The following is a 13,132-nucleotide window of genomic DNA, read 5'->3' as shown; positions in this document are numbered from 1 at the left end:
ATACTTCGCCACTTTGCAAATACCAGCCAAGCAAAGCTCACTGAGAAACCACCTGTGCTCATGAAGGACCCCGAAACACACCAAATTTCTGGGCCTTTCCAGTTGATTACCTGGGGCAGAGGATATGTGTACATGCTACTACCATCTGGTCCAAGGTGGTACCCAGGAAAAAATATAAAACCAGACCTAGTCACTGCAAATGCTACTCCTACAAACAGTGACAAGAACTCTCCTGAGTCAAACACAAGACCTCCTCAAAACCAAAGGAATTCAGCCTGCAGACGAAGACGTCGCCGAATACCCACAAACACAAGAACAGACCGCCCCATTGTTTTGCGGAGATATAGCTAAAAACTCTACAACTTTGTGAAAGTTGTAAAGTCGGTATGTTTATTACAGCGCTGGATGCATGTGGAGATTGCTTGCTTTAAAAAGCATGCGTACCTCTGGGAACTTCAGGTCCCTTTTTATCCCTCTCTCAGATACATATGCATACAATTTTACAATAGGTTCATACATATTCATTTTTACGAATTTTGCGTGACATTTACCGCTAGTTCTTCTGTATCAGAAAGAATTCCTAGGTCAGGTTGACTTGCTCTCACAGCAGTCTCTGTCTCTATCACCTTCCACCTTCTGTCTCCCTTCCTTTATCTCTGTCCTTCACTGAATCTCTGAGCCTAGGCTTTTCAGTCAGGCTACATAGCTATGTTTCAAACTACAGACTTAACTCAAAGATGTACATTTTGCCTAAATCAAAATGGATTTCTACCCTGGAAAATTTTCTACTTTGTCTCATTCTCTCTTTTCTTAAAAAGGAGGAAGTAAATTCTTTTACTTCATTCAAATTCTTATGACAATAAGTATACTTTGCTATTTACGTTTGATGAGGAAGTTAACACAGCTATGCGCTGTAGTATTCTCTAATTCTAAATTAGCAATATAATGGATAATTTTAAACGTATTCTAACTAATATTAACAAAACTACAATTGGATGACACAACTTATTAAAGATTCTATTTGCAGTTGCTGACTACTTAAAGATCACATTTCACCAGTGATGATCTGCATTTTGTTTTATTCTTTGCAGAATTCTAGTTATTTCTTTTTGTATCATGTTGGACAGTTCTCTGCTTTCTTGAGTTTTTCTTCAAGATCTCTAGTAGGCTTTGGTGCTTAATTAATAATGTAAGGTCTATTCTAATAGGAGTAGGTGATAGTCTGTGATTCATTGTGTAATTGGTTTTAATCAAGTGGTGGGATGTCACTCGGGCTAAGTACGAAAAACTACACTCGATAATCTTAACAAATTACAAATACAAAAATTAAAATGACTTTTTTAAAAAAAGAAAATTCTTAAAATGACTTTTCATTCACTTTTCGTGCTGACATTCTATGTCCTGAAGGGTAGAACACTTGTTTTTTCATGATTTAATCTTAGTGCAATGATGGGATGGAAAACGTAAACAGTGGCATTACGTATGGTGAGCACAAAGGCAGTGGCCACGTCAGAAGTAGGATCATAGGTGAAATTTACTATAGTCTACTAGGACTGAAACTTCTTTTCAAAAATCAATCGCATAATCCCAGACAATCTTCCGAATTTCAGCTGGAAAATCACTTTCACCCCCTTCCCATATGATCAAAGCTGCTGTTGCCTGCATCTATAACTGTGCTTGTATACAACTGAAAGCTAAAGACACATTATCTTGAACTGTACTAAGTGCTTCTACTATTAACTTGTGGTTTTGGTCTTCAGCCTTTTCTTACTTTGGCAGTACTTTTGAAATCTGCCACTGGCTAGTTCTTAATGCCAATATTGATGACTGTAAAGGCTGCTTCAATTTTGTTAGGCCACTTGCTGCAGTGGCCAGCTTATTCATCAATATTTCTGAATCAATTCTATTTAAAACTCTCTATCTTGTCCTTAATATATTAGTTAGGTCTTTTCTTATTCTGGTCTTGAGATATACTTGTCTTTGTAACCATGTTGTCTAGCCTTCAAAGGACGTTTTTAGGAAAGAGGAGCAGGCTGGTTGGAGTTTTGAGATGTTAATTTGCATTAGCAACTCAACACTTTTGAGAGACCATTCTGGATTGAACAACAGTTGTTGTTCACCTACATTCTTCACTAGTAGGGGCTTATACACTTCAGGTTCAAATTTGGGTTGGGTCTGAACTATTTGACTCTCAGTGTGGGTTGTATAAAGTCCTGCTGTTGTAAAAAGTGCAGTGTCTACTTCAAATTTAAATGAGAGCCTGATAGCATCTCGAGCCTAAAGGCAGGTCACTTCTACAGGTCGTATCAAGGTGAAATTACACCAACAGTCTGATTCACTTAGGCTATCACAAACTTCCTGGTGTTTCTATATGGGACTGTTGTATTCATATTTCCAGAGTCCCATACCTTCTCTCGGTGTTTTCTTATGGCTGCAGTCTTCACAGCTCTTCACACTAGTGTTGCTCCTCAACGGCTCTCCCTGACCAGCCAACCCACCCCCTTTTATCCCAGTTATCTTCATTAGCTACAGCTGCCTCCCAATTAAGGACATCACAGCTGCAGCCCATTTAAAACAACTAGGATTGGGGCAAAGCCACTTATACAATACATATATTTTACTAGGACTCCTACTATATTTCCCCCTTTTCTTTTACTTACAGATATTCAAGTACAACACATACATTTCCCCATGACTCAAAGACCATATACAACACACATATTTCCCCATGACTCAAAGGCCATTTACAACACACACAGCTCCTCGCTCAAAGGCGATATTCTCACAGCTCTTGGCTGTAACATCTCCTCGACTCAAAGGCTATGTTTCTTCACAGTTCTTGGCTGTCCTATCTTCCACAGCTCTTCTTCCACAGCTCTCAGGCTGCCACAGCTCTCAGCTGTCCTATCTTCTATCATGTTGGGGTCACCAATTGTTGTATCCATATTTCTAGAGTCCTATACCTTCTCTTGGTGTTTTCTTATGGCTGCAGTCTTCACAGCAGTGTGGCTCCTGCTTCTTCATCAGGGCTCCTCAAAGACTCTCCCTGACTGGCCAACCCACCCCCTTTTATCCCAGTTATCTTCATTAGTTACAGCTGCCGCCCAATTAAGGACATCACAGCTGCAGCCCATTTAGAACAACTAGGATTGGGGCAAGGCCACTTATACAATACATATATTTTACTAGGACTCCTACTATATGGGACAAGTTGAGACACTAATTGCAGCTGGTTTCTCATAAGCCATCTCATTGATGACCTGGCATTTCACTTTGATTTTTTCTCTTCTGATCCCTTTGAAGTGTCTACAGTTCTCGTTCTTGCCATTCTTGCTCCTTATATACTTGATTCCTGTGGATTACTACAGTAGATAGATTTAAATCTTTTATCTCACAAAGTTCTCTCATGGGTCTAGTATACTGATTAAAAGCCTGGGACCAAGGCTATTCAGCATCACTTTGGATAGAGGTACTCTTTAGTTCTAAAACTTCAGTTATAATTATATAAAAAACAATTCTGTAAATCAAAGTATGAACTACTTCCAACGGCAATATACTCATTTTGTCTGAGTAAGTTTTAATCTCACTTCATTGTCTCTTGGTGTCACTTTCTAAGGGACTCTTGGGGCCTTCTTCACTCGAGAGTGATGGATCTAGGCATTCTGCTCTTTGATCTTGATTGCGGTGAAGGTGGTGAGAAGTACTTGCAGTGGTCTTTCTCACTGTGGTTCTAAAGTCTTTTCTGCAAGAGGCTTAACATATACATAATCTCTAGACTTTTTATTATGTACTGGTCTATCTAGCTGTTTGCTCCGAGTTCTAGACACGTTTTCAATTTCTCTGAGCTGTTTGCTTAAAGCCACTATGTAGGTGGCCAGTGTTACTTCTCCAATGTGGGTGGACATTCTCCTTTGTATTCTATATGTTCTTCTATAAAGCATTTCAAAAGGACTCAGCTTTCCTTTAGCTCGAGGTTTAGTTTGAATTTGCAATATTGTCAGTGGAAGAGCTTGGGGCCAGAGTAGATTAACTTCTTGCCCCAGTCTTACAATCTGCTGCTAAATCAAATGATTCATTTTCTCTACTTTGCTGCTTGATTGGGGGCGGTATGGAGTGTGAAGTTCCTAATCTATTCTTAGGTGGCTACTAATCTGTTGCACTATTTTGGAAATGAAATGTGATCTTCTATCCGAGGATATTGTGGCTGGAACTCTGAAGCGTGGTATTATTTTTGTAATAATCTCTGGTTACCTCTTGAGCTTTGACAGTTCTGGTGGGGAATGCTTCTGGCCACCCTGAAAATGTATCTGTCAATACCAGTAAATACTGATAACCCCCTTTCCTTGGGAGTTCTGAAAAGTCAATTTGCCACTGCTGTCCAGGCCCATGGCCTCTCCCAGTCTGACCGAGTTTTGGCCTGGGGGTATTTTTGGAGTTAATCTGGAGGCAAGGATCACACTGTCAGTTTACCTGAGTAATAGAGGCATATAAATTCTTGACAATGATTCTTTCAATCAGATGTGTGTTCTAGAAAGCTTGTGGAAACTACTACTTCATAGTCAACACTTCATTTCGATGCACTCTGTATCACTGGTAGCTTTGGTCATTTTGGGAAAGGAGCCATACTTCATAAAGGCTTTTAAGTAGTTATGCTCCAGTGTGTTTTCTAGTGCTCTTCCTTCACTAGTGATCACGAAAATGGGAAGGGATTACTAGCTCTCTTTCAATGGTAGCCTACCCCTTGTGTTTGCATGTCATTTTTGATTAGTATTATTATATTCTGGCTTACTTTTGAGGAAAATTTGTCCATAATTACTTCACCCTTTGCTGCTTTCTTTGCCTCTCTATCTGCCAGCTCATTTCTTTCTTCTAATTCTAAGATCACTCTCTGGTGTGCCTTAATATGCCTTTTCAGGCAGCTGAACTGCTTCTAGCAGCCAGATTGTCTCTTCTTTCTTTGTGAGTTTAGCAGTCTCCTCTCCTTCTAGATGGCTCTATGTGCATGCACAACTCTGAATGCATCGTTTTGCTGTTTCTAAGGCGTGGGTCAGTGTGGAGAGCCTGGTTCAAACATGGCTTAAAGAAAGAGGCCATGAAGGTATACAGCTGATGGGAAAGTAAAAGGTAACTGTAAAGCAGCAGTTCCCAGGCTTGATTTTGTAAATGACTAGGTTCTCAGGCACCTTTTCTAAAAAGAGCAGGATTCTCAGACAGTCTTCTCATAACAGTCCTTGGCTGCTCTGGGAACAGATATGAAGGTTTTGAGAACAGATATGAAGGTTTTGAGAACTTTTCATATCACAGTGAGAACACTAATTTTGGTTTTCAATAAACAAACCACAGGTATTTTAAAACAAAAGGAGGGGTTAGAGTTTTCTCTGTAACCTATCGTGAGCTCGGATTTTGCAATATGCATGAGGTTAATTAACACTATTATAGAAGATGACTGATTTGATCAATAAATCGGAGTCGATGCTGATCAACAACAAGATGGGTCGTCTCCCTTCACTTTGAACAGGTCAGTGCATTTATCTCAGCCTTCTGTGCAGAGGTACCTGTTGGTAAGGATCTAGACTCTATTACTTCTCTGCAGGTAATTACTGTGTACTTAGCATGTTGCTTTTTACTGGCGATGTAGCTGCTCTTGTCAGTGAACCAGGTCTCTGCATCATCCAGAGGAGTGTCTTTCAAGTCTGGGTGGCTGGAGTAGGTGGCTTCAATGGTCTCCAGGCAATCGTGGTGTACTGCTTCCCTTTGATTCCACTGAGAAAAGAAGCTGGGTTGAAAATATTAGTCACTGCTATCTCTACATCATCTTGCTCTACCATGATGGCTTGGTATTTGTCCTGGGGTGACGTTATGATGCTTGTATCCCCATTCATCTGTTCTGTGCCTTTAAGACCGGCTCTGAAGAGTGGAAGTTTTGTTTGGGTTTCTCTTATCAGGGACACCGAGACGGGCAGTACATAGGGCTGTTTTGGCTTCTTGCTTTCAGCTTGCTGCTTTGCTTGCTCTCTTTTCTGCTCTTGCTTCTGCTCTCGCTTTTGCTTCTGCTTACTAGCTAGTTTAGCTAAACAGTCCAAATTCCTCCTTGGACTGTTTCTCCTCTCCTGTTTCTGTGACCATCTCGAACCTGCTCCGGACTGGGACCCGGGAACACCAAGGATTTGCACCGTTTGGCTGCAGCAGCTGCCCCAGCGCCGGAGGGACTGAGAACAGAGCAAACACCCCCAAAAGAGACTCTCCAATTTTGTCATCTTTCTCAGAGCGGTGTCATCGGGTATTGTTCATTTTGTGTGCTGGAGGGTGCTGTGTCTGGCAAATGAACAGGTTCTTTCCACCTCTCTCTGAGGAATTCTTCCCGAACCAGTTGGGGGGAGAGGGGCCGTGTGGGTTTCGCTTTCTGGAGGGGCTCTCCTTTGCAGATTCTTTAACAAATTTGCCCTAAACCAGGACAAAATATTGGCGCCCATCCTGGGGGCTCGAGAGAGTAGAAAAACCCTGTTTTGATTGCATTTTGGTTGCTATTACTCTGTGCTCGTTTAAATCAGCTAATAGCCATGCTTTTTGAATTCATAATGTCTATTGGGGTGAAGGTTTGCATGCATTTCTGGTCCCTAGGGTTTTTTGAGATTTTAATACCTCTATGGTCCCTAGGTTTATTTTCTTACCCAGAAATAGCTTTAGTATTGTCCCTAATATGTAGTTTTTACATCAGAGAGGCAGTGACCAGAATAGCTATCCTGCTGGGCTTGGTGGCAATGATGTGCAAGAAGTTTATAAACATGCTAGGGTCTGCTCCAGGTATGAATGGTTCATGGCTATGGTTATGCATCCAGTTTGTTGGAGGAGGTGCAGGAGGGAATGAGGTTTTTCAGCCTCTGCTTTCCTTCTTCTCCTATGAATCAGTTGCATCACTAGTGAAGGATGTTCAGTTTCCCCTCAATGTTAAAGAAACCATCTTTCTGGTATTCAATCTGGTAACCTTCCTCTATACAGCCTGCTGCTTCTCTAGAATGAGGGCTGAGATTTCTAGACAGGCTGATGAGAACCCTGACTCAGGAGTAGACCCCGGTGTGGAAAATCCTAAGTGGTGTGGAAAATGGGAGGATATGGGCCAAATCCTGAGGGAATTCTCTGACCCTCTAGTCTGGGATTTTCCCCATGAACAAATTCAGAACCCAGCTGAGGTGGGGAAATATCTGAAAGAGAAGTACCAGGATGAGCCTAAGGAGAGGAAGGTCATTGCAGTGAGCTGGGCCCTGGCATATGCTTATCGCTCACTGCTAGATACTGTCCGGCAGCAGACAGAGGCAGGGGGGCAGGGAGATAAATCAGCAACTGTCCCGGTGATCAGGCTGCAGCTAACACTCCAGGCTCGAAGCCAGCATCTAAACCCTTGGCTGTTGCTACCAGCACTAGAAGTGGGAAATGCACAGACAAGACCAATCGACCAGTGGATGATGATGATGATGATGATGAAGGAGAAGGAACCTCAATGCCTCCTGACATAAAATCAGGAGTCAAAGCAGAAGGTGCAAGATCAGATGGAAATATTGAGTCTTATTCCCTGAAGGACCTTCGTGGCTTACGGAAGGATTACACACGATGACCCGATGAATCCATAATTAGTTGGCTGGTCCGTCTCTGGGATGCTGCAGGCGAGGCTACAATTCTGGACGGCACTGAAGCCAGGCATTTGGGATCCCTGTCAATGGACCCTGTCATCGACCAAGAAATGATGAGGGGGGCTAATCCACACAGCCTCTGGGCACGGGTCTTGGACAGTGTTGCACGAAGATACCTGTGTGCAGATGATCTCTATATGCAACAAACTCAGTGGAAGATCATAGAGCAAGGGATCCAACGCCTGAGAGAAATGGCAGTGGCAGAGATTATCTTCTCAGATGATGTAACAACTAGGAACCCAGACTTAGTACCATGCACGTCTGTGATGTGGCGAAAACTCGTACGACTTGGGCCACACGAATATGCTTCTGCCTTAGCCATCATGAAGAGGGATGAGACTGTGCTTGACATGGCAAGGAAGCTCCGAGCATATGCAGATGCTGTACATGGCCCAACACATGCCAGAATCGCAGCGGTAGAAACACGTCTGCAGAATTTAGAGGATAAGATAGAGGAGAATCATAAGAAGCTTAGAGAGGAGATTAAAGAAGACCTTCTCCAAATTTCAGCAGTACAGATCCGAGGTTCTGGTATCCAAGGCAGATGTTTCCCAGATGGTGAGAGAAGGTACACCCCACGAGCTGAGCTGTGGTTTTACCTGCGTGATTGTGGGGAAAACATGAGAAGGTGGGATAGGAAACCTACTGCTGTTCTGGCACGACGGGTGCGTGAACTGAAGGAAGCCAGCAGGAGGAAAGCAGCTCCAGTTGCCCGTAGCCGAATGGCCAGGTATGATGATGATGACATGTCTGATCCCCTCGAAGGAACATCCAAAACATACGCCCAGGGAAAGAAGGACAACCAGGCTTAGAGGGGCCCTGCCTCTAGCCAGGTAGAGGCTAGGGAAAATCGTGTTTTCTGGTCTGTGTGGATTCGTTGGCCTGGCACATCGGAACCACAAGAGTACAAAGCTTTGGTCGATACTGGTGCGCAATGCACATTAATCCCATCAAGACATGTGGGGACAGAGTCTGTTTCTATTGCTGGTGTGACAGGGGGATCCCAGGATTTCACTTTGGTGGAAGCTGATGTGAGCCTAATGGGAAATGAGTGGAAGAAGCATCCTATTGTGACTGGCCCAGAGGCCCCATGTATTTTGGGCATAGACTACCTTCGGAGTGGGTACTTCAAAGACCCAAAAGGACTCAGAAGGGCATTTGGAATAGCTGCTGTAGAGACAGAGGGCATCCAGCAATTGAACACCTTGCCTGGGTTGTCTGAGAATCCATCTGCAGTAGGATGCCTGACGGGAGAAGAGCAACGAGTGCCAATTGCCACTTCCATAGTGTATCAACGACAGTATAGAACCGCTCGAGATGCTGTGATCCCCATCCATAAGATGATCCGAGAGCTGGAGAGCCAAGGGGTGGTCAGCAAGACCCACTCACCCTTCAACAGCCCCATTTGGCCTGTGCGAAAATCTGAAGGAGAATGGAGATTGACTGTGGACTACCGTGCATTGAATGAAGTGACTCCACCACTGAGTGCTTCCATGCCAGACATATTAGAGCTCCAGTATGAGCTTGAGCCCAAGGCAGCAAAGTGGTATGCCACTACAGACATTGCCAATGCATTTTTCTCCATTCCTCTGGCAGCAGAATGCAGACCTCAGTTTGCTTTCACATGGAGGGGAGTGCAGTACACCTGGAACCGACTGCCCCAGGGGTGGAAGCACAGCCCCACCATCTGCCATGGACTGATCCAGACTGCACTAGAAAGGGGAGAGGCTCCAGAATATCTGCAGTATATTGATGACATCAATGTGTGGGGGAACACAGCTGCGGAAGTGTTTGAGAAAGGGAAGGAAATCATCCAGATCCTCCTGGGAGCTGGTTTCCCCATTAAAAAGAGCAAAGTAAAGGGACCGGCTCGTGAGATTCAGTTCCTGGGAGTGAAGTGGCAAGATGGACGGCGTCAGATTCCTACAGATGTCATCAACAAGATCACAACAATGTCTCCACCCACCAATAAGAAAGAGACACAAGCTTTCCTGGGTGCAATAGGTTTTTGGAGGATGCATATTCCTGAGTACAGTCAGATCGTGAGCCCTCTTTACCTGGTCACCCGCAAGAAGAACAATTTCCACTGGGGCCCTGAGCAGCAACAAGCCTTTGTCCAGATCAAGCAGGAGATTGCTCATGCAGTAGCCCTTGGCCTGGTCAGGACAGGACCAGAGGTAAAGAACATGCTCTACTCTGCAGCTGGGAACCATGGCTTGTCCTGGAGTCTTTGGCAGAAGGTGCCTGAGGAGACTCGGGGTCGATCACTGGGATTTTGGAGTTGAAGCTACAGAGGGTCTGAAGCCAACTACACTCCCACAGAGAAAGAAATCTTGGCTGCCTATGAAGGAGTCCAGGCTGTTTCGGAGGTAATAGGCACTGAAGCACAACTCCTCCTGGCACCCCGACTACTGGTGCTGGGGTGGATGTTCAAAGGCAAGGTTCCTTCCACTCACCATTCCACCAGTGCTACATGGAGCAAGTGGATTGCTCTTATCACTCAGTGCGCCTGTATAGGTAAACTGAATCGCCCTGGGATTTTGGAGGTAATTACAAAGTGGCCCGAAGGTGAGAATTTTGGTGTCACAGATGAAGAGGAACAAGAACCAGTGACACGTGCTGAAGAGGCTCCTCCCTATAACCAACTGCCACCAGAGGAAACACGCTACGCTCTTTTCACTGACGGTTCCTGTCGCATCGTCGGGATGAACCAGAAGTGGAAAGCAGCCGTATGGAGCCCCACATGACAGGTTGCACAAGCTACCGAAGGAGAAGGTGGATCGAGCCAACTTGCTGAACTCAAAGCTGTTCAACTGGCCCTAGACATTGATGAGAGAGAGAAGTGGCCAAAGCTCTACCTCTACACTGATTCATGGATGGTAGCCAATGCTTTGTGGGGATGGCTGGAGAGGTGGAAAAAGGCTAAATGGCAATGTAGAGGGAAGCCAATTTGGGCTGCTGATGAGTGGAAAGACATTGCTACCAGGGTAGGGAGGCTACCTGTGAAAGTCCGCCATGTAGATGCCCATGTACCCAAGAGTAGGGCCAATGAGGAGCACCAAAACAATGAGCAGGTAGACCAAGCTGCAAAGATAGGGGTGTCCAAAATAGACCTAGATTGGGAACATAAGGGAGAGTTATTCCTAGCTAGATGGGCCCATGATGCCTCAGGCCACCAGGGCAGAGATGCCACCTATAAGTGGGCACGAGATCGAGGGGTGGATCTAACCATGGACAGTATTTCTCAGGTTATCCATGACTGTGAGATGTGTGCTGCCATCAAGCAGGCCAAGCGAATGAAGCCCCTCTGGTACGGTGGGCAGTGGTCCAAGTACAAGTATGGGGAGGCCTGGCAAATTGACTACATCACACTGCCCCGGACACGCCAGGGCAAGCGCTACGTGCTGACCATGGTGGAGGCCACCACTGGATGGTTGGAAACCTACCCTGTGTCTCATGCTACAGCCCGGAACATCATCCTGAGCCTTGAAAAGCAAGTTCTGTGGAGACATGGCACCCCTGAGAGGATCGAGTCAGACAACGGGACTCATTTCAAGAACAGCCTTATCAACACCTGGGCTAGGGAACATGGCATTGAATGGGTGTACCATATCCCCTACCATGCACCAGCTGCAGGAAAGGTGGAGAGGTACAATGGACTACTAAAAACCCAGTTGAAAGCTTTGGGTGGGGGATCTTTCAAGAATTCGGAGCAGCATTTAACAAAGGCCGCCTGGTTAGTTAACACCCGAGGTTCCACCAACCGAGCAGGTCCTGCCCAGTCTGAGTCCCTGAATATAATAGAAGGAGACAAAGTCCCAGTGGTACATATCAGAGGTTTGTTAGGGAAGACTGTGTGGATCAATTCTGCCTCGAGTAGAGACAAACCCATTCGTGGGGTTGTCTTTGCTCAGGGACCAGGTTGCACGTGGTGGATAATGCAAAGAGATGGAACAACACGATGTGTACCTCAGGGAGATCTGATTGTGGGGTAAGAATGATATGCAATATCACTGTTCATTGGATGTTACTGCCATTGTCTGTACATTAAACCATACAGACATGAGAGAGAAGGAAATGTGTAAGTGTTGAAGGTCTGGGCAAGTGGAAGATGGAGAAGGAAATGTGGAAGTGTCGAAGGTCTGAGCAAGTGATAGATGGAGCTTTAAGTGACTAAATTGAAAAGGGGGAATCCTGCAGCTCTGTAATATAGGGCCTGGATTCAGTGGTCCAGTGTGGGGATGTGATGAAGGCATGATGGGTATTGCTTGTAAATTTTGGGGGAACAGATGGAAATTTTGTATGAATAATGCACGATGTGTTGTAGTATGCTGATGATATGGGGATAAGGGGTGGAATGTCCTGGGGTGACGTTATGATGCTTGTATCCACATTCATCTGTTCTGTGCCTTTAAGACCGGCTCTGAAGAGTGGAAGTTTTGTTTGGGTTTCTCTTATCAGGGACACGGAGACGGGCAGTACATAGGGCTGTTTTTCACTTCTTGCTTTCAGCTTGCTGCTTTGCTTGCTCTCTTTTCTGCTCTGGCTTCTGCTCTGCTTTGGCCTCTGCTTATTAGCTAGTTCTAGCTAAACAGTCCACATTCCTTCCTGGACTGTTTCTCCTCTTCTGTTTCTGTGACCATCTCGAACCTGCTCCGGACTGGGACCCAGGAACACCGAGGGTTTGCACCGTTTGGCTGCAGCAGCTGCCCCAGCACCGGAGGGACTGAGAACAGAGCAACCACCCCCAAAAGAGACTTTGCAATTTTGTAATCTTTCTCAGAGCCGTGTAATCGGGTATTGTTCATTTTGTGTGCTGGGGGGTGCTGTGCCAGTCAAATAAACAGGTTCTTTCCACCTCTCTCCAAGGAATTTTTTCCCAAACCGGTTGGGGGGAGGGGCTGTGTGGGTTTCGCTTTCTGGAGGGGCTCCCCTTTGCAGATTCTTTAACAAATTTGCCCTAAACCAGGACAATACCTCAGTCTCTTGCCGGTCTTTTTACTATTACACCCTCCCATTTTTCAGGTCTCAATAGTAAAAAGTCCTAAAGGTGCCTCTACTGACTGGTAATTTCATAAATAAACCTTGTTTGTGGAGCTTCAGCCTCCTCCACCGAACTTCAAATTTCAGCCTGATGCTCAGGACTTTATACTGAAACAACTGCCCAATCTCTTGATTGCCCAACTTTCCCAACGTCAGGTCTTACATCTATCGGGACTTGAACACACGAAATCTCGGCCTAAGAATCCGTGTCGTGCCTGACTCCCTCAGTCAGGAAAAACAACTGCCTGATTTTTAGTTTGCCTAACCTGCCAATTTTTAGGCTTCACCATATCAGGACTTAAAAGCAAACCGCTGCCTCCTTCTCTGGGGTTTGTGCCTGACTCCTTTGTCAGGACTTACTTTGCCTGCAGGGCTTGAGCTTACCCGAATCCTTCTTGGGG

The sequence above is a fragment of the Melospiza melodia genome, chromosome W (genome assembly GCF_035770615.1).
Source record: "Melospiza melodia melodia isolate bMelMel2 chromosome W, bMelMel2.pri, whole genome shotgun sequence".
Taxonomy (NCBI): Eukaryota; Metazoa; Chordata; class Aves; order Passeriformes; family Passerellidae; genus Melospiza; species Melospiza melodia.
Note: the sequence above shows the minus strand (reverse complement) of the source record.